Source organism: Schistocerca gregaria, chromosome 8 (assembly GCF_023897955.1).
Source record: "Schistocerca gregaria isolate iqSchGreg1 chromosome 8, iqSchGreg1.2, whole genome shotgun sequence".
NCBI lineage: Eukaryota > Metazoa > Arthropoda > Insecta > Orthoptera > Acrididae > Schistocerca > Schistocerca gregaria.
This window is the reverse complement of record NC_064927.1, coordinates 418047143-418051690: the sequence shown is the minus strand read 5'-3', so window position 1 is coordinate 418051690 and position 4548 is coordinate 418047143. Positions and strand designations below refer to the sequence as shown.

The 4548-nt window shown below is 43.3% G+C and overlaps 1 non-coding gene across 1 annotated transcript; it reads left to right on the top strand.

Moving 5' to 3' along the window:
* The first annotated feature begins 1850 nt into the window (after positions 1 to 1850).
* Positions 1851 to 1925, top strand: Trnas-uga (transfer RNA serine (anticodon UGA)). The gene has a single exon. It is a non-coding gene; the product is annotated as a tRNA-Ser (tRNA).
* The last annotated feature ends 2623 nt before the right edge of the window (positions 1926 to 4548 follow it).

Sequence of the window (4548 nt, the reverse complement as noted above, 5' to 3'; positions counted from 1 at the left end):
CAACAGAAATCACTATTTCCACGAATTGTTCTATATCATATTCCGGCACATTAATGAAATATATTTTAATTTCACTGGGCAACTTCATTTTTATTAATTTGATTATGTCGCGATCGAGCATGGGCTCGTCCCAGTACCTGGTTTCGTTTATATACTTTTCAAAATATTTGCGTAACGTTCCCACCTTAGGATTGTACATTTCTGGACTGTACAACTCCTTGCGTAGTCTTCCTCCGACAGTATCGGACCAGAATTTTTGCAAGAATGCACCTGCAAACTGTAGTAGACATTTCCGGACACGTCGGTGGCACACAGCGCCGCGTAACCTTGAATAAAGGAGACCACGAGCTGTATTCTTTGTCTTTTCGCCCATGTCCTGGGAAACACATTTCTGAAGCTCTTAATAAATACCACAGGGTGGGCATTTCGTTTCTCGCTATTGAAGGGTTGGAATGTCCTGTGTTTTATTACATTGTCCTCTTTTTTGCACATCTGATTGCCACATTCTGTGACACTCATTACTTCGTGATGTGCGCTGCACGGTATCGCATGTTGTTCGTGCTCATAATTCGCATTAGGTTGCGGTTGTGCACTCGCACCCTGCATACAGCCTGCGTTATTATAGTCGTCAGTACGCAGAGTCGGATTCATTATCTGTCCGCCACTGTTTACATTGCTTTCCAGCGCAGACAGTCTCCGCGCGACCTCCTGTTGCCAATTCGGCAACTCCGCTGTCACACGGGATTTGATCTGTGTGAATTCGGCGTGTAGTGCGACTGCGCTAGCGTCAATATTTACAGTCGCGGCCGCAGTCGCTTGTTCTACAGCTGTTTTTACATCGCTTTCAATCTTCGCAGATATCTCGCGATCCTTCACTTCTAGCCATTCTTTAAATTCTTTTTCGACTTTTTGAGCTCCCACTTCGAAATATGTATCAATACTTTTCAGTGCATCTATCTCCCCATTATTCACGCGGTTGGTTGAAGTCTGGACATTGACTTCTAGCCTGGCCTACGATATCTGTAGTTTTTGCATCTAGCCGGCTAGGCTTTGCACAAGATCAGGCATTTATTTGCAACCGTCTCATGTCTCGGTAAGTTCGCTTTGGATACCGTTTAGTTTCGTTTCTAGTCTTTGGTGTCGCTCACGCACATGGAGCATTTGAGCAATTTTCTCGTCTCCCTCCCTTTCTTCTAACATGCGCAGAAATTCTGCAAACGGGTCTGAAATCTGTGAGCGTACTGGTGCCCCGCTTAATCTAGCACTCGATGCCCCCCCCCCCCCCCCCCCCCGCTGCCCTTGCAGTGAAGTTTTTCTTACTCTATTCCCACTCTGCTGTGGAGCGTCATTCACCGTCCACAGTTCTTCGCCCCCCGCTCCGGAAATTATATTATCTGAGGCAGTGGCTTGGGATTCGTTTACGTTTTGCAAATGATCCTTACCTTCCATATTAACAAAATTTTGCTCGTCTGGTACATACATAGTAAATTCACTTTAAGCCACTGACAAATCGTCAACACTAACACACGAATAATTGTCCCCTCCAAAAATTAACACATAAATACACAATTACACACAATTTAATTTGCACTCTACTTACTATTTCCAAAATGAGATTTTCACTCTGCAGCGGAGTGTGCGCTGATATGAAACTTCCTGGCAGATTGAAACTGTGTGCCCGACCGAGACTCGAACTTGGGACCTTTGCCTTTCGCGGGCAAGTGCTCTGCCAACTGAGCTACCGAAGCACGACCCACGCCCGGTACTCACAGCTTTACTTCTGCCAGTATACGTCTCTTACCTTCCAAACTTTACAGAAGCTCTCCTGCAGGAGAGCTTCTGTAAAGTCGTGCTTCGGTAGCTCAGTTGGTAGAGCACTTGCCCGTGAAAGGCAAAGGTCCCGAGTTCGAGTCTCGGTCGGGCACACAGTTTTAATCTGCCAGGAAGTTACTTACTATTTATTCACCGAATGTATCTCATGTGCATATGGGTTCGGTATTGAGCACAGAGCTACACAGCGCAGTGGTTAGCACACTGGACTCGCATTCTGGAGGACGACGGTTCAATCCAGTCTCCAGCCATCCTGATTTAGGTTTTCCGTGATTTCCCTAAATCATTTCAGGCAAATGCCGGGATGGTTCCTCTGAAAGGGCACGGTCGATTTTCTTACCACTCCTTCCCTAACCCGAGCTTGCGCTCCGTCTCTAATGACCTCGTTGTCGACGGGACGTTAAACACTAACCACCACCACCAGAGCTACACAGGATGCTTGCACAATGCTTGTTATTTATCTTTCACGTAATTCTTTTTCTCTTCTACACTTTTTCTTCTCCAGATCTCCTCAGGGTGTGGTTTTGTTGTTGTACATGTAAAAGAATTCATATAGGGATTAATATTTTACAACAACTACTCACATACATAATGACATTCATTACAATAGTAAGTATCATATTAATAAATCTCGCATTTTCTGTGATCGGGCCCCACGCTGGGCGAAATCTCGCGTCCGTTAGCCGTCGTAATTTCATTTATTATTTAGTGCACAAATTGATTGGTAATGGTGATTGTTGCCGACTTACGTGGTGGGCCTTAATCAAAATTATATTTGATTCAATTTTGATTTAGAATTAAACGCTTTTGTGCAGTTGTCTATTTTTTAACAACATTAATCTGCAGTGTAAATTATTTGTTACGTTAATGAACGTTAGACTCGCTGAATCTTAAAACATGAGCATATAAGTTGAACAACGGAATAAACTTTTCATATTAATTTCCTCGGCTACTCAGTTCGTTTTAAAGCAAAAAATCTTTAGTTATTAATTACAATTGCGGCCCACACACGCGCAAGGTTATTCCTTCTTACCTCCGTTAACCATTGCATTGTAGTCGGAGTGCTGGCTCTGCCTCTCGGCTGCTGTACTGGAAATAAGAATCTTAAAGCTACGTACTTTTTGCATCGTCGGGCGGCTGCGGAGAAAAATGGATATTATGTTAATAGCGGGCAGTTTTTCACTTCCGCTAATTTTTATAAGTTAATATCGCCACGTAACGGCGTCGTTGGCTGCTTCAGCCGCCGCGATTGTTGCACTGCAAATTACTCGAATGCAGGTTAATTTAAGGAAGGCGGACATGAAATCGGGATCACCTCTTACAAACTAAAAGTGAACAATAACAGTAAATCAATATATTATCTACTTAATTAGAACAAATATGCTTAACATTTGCCAGCACTCGCAAGATGTCCGCCTACACGCAACCAAGACAAGAGAAGAACTGAAGACGACTGAAAAATTAAGAAAAGAGCGTATCTTGTCGTATGTTTAGATCATTTTGTTATATTTCTTTGCCCTCGTTATTTACACAGAGAAATTATTATATTACGGATACATGAGAAAAATACATGTTCGCCTGAGCGGCTAGTGTCCACTTATTATTCAACTTTTAAATGTCTCTTCTTTATAAATACTGTTTTTTAAGTATTTTCTTAGTATTTCACCGGGGACGGTATACAGCTACAGTCGTTTTGTAGCGCAAGGGATTCGCGAACAGATGAGATACTTGTAATGTTCTATGGGAGATTAAGCGAAAGAACTTACTTCCCTTCCAGCATCGGCTTATCACAAGTCACTGGAGCAACGAAGGGTATCTGGCGACTGGTGAACAGCGCAGGTCATTCCAGTTTTCGTGATCGGTCGTAGGAAAGATGCAAACAATTGCAGTCCTATGTTGTTGGCTACAATCTGTCGTAGGATTAGGATCACGTGTCATGACGTTTCTGGGGAACGAAATCTCCTCTATAAAATCAAGATGGATTCCACAGACAGAGATCTTGCGAAGATCAGTTCGCTCTATTCCTCCGCGAGATCCACAAGGCTGTAGCAATCGAGGCTCGTGATGACGCCGTGTTCCTCGACTTCATGAAGGGATCTGACGCATTCCCGCAGTGCCGTTTAGTGAGAAACGTATCTAGTTTCGAGCCAGTTGTGCGAATGGATTCAAGATTTCATTGCAGCTAGAACTTACCACGTCACTCCTAACGGAACGAAATCAACAGTGATAAAACTAATTTCTCGGATTCCCCAAGGAAGTGTGATAGGACCGTTCATTTTTACGATATACAATGGATGTTTCCGTAAGAGCAACTGAACAATTTGAGATACGGGACCTGGGTTCGGAGACGCCAGCTTAGGGAGATATGAAAGTAAACCTGTTTACCTCTTTGTAAAGCATCACTGTTTTGCCGCATGTTTAAAACTAACTTGAGTACAAGTTTACACGAACTATGCAGTTTATTTACATGTGCATTCTTAATTTTCTGTAAGGAAACAAGGAGGACAACATGGCTACCAAGAAGTCGTGTCCAGGTTTTGTTGACTTCACTTGTCTGTAAGGTTGTAAGTAGGATGTTTAGATTTTTATGTTGGTGATGCCACGTAGCGCTTTGTATTAAAATCGCAGGCTGTGCTTTGGGCAGTCTGTGGCTGGGTGGCATTGATGGAATAGTCACCATTGTAGTGTTGGGCAGCTGGATGTTAACAGCGCTTAGTG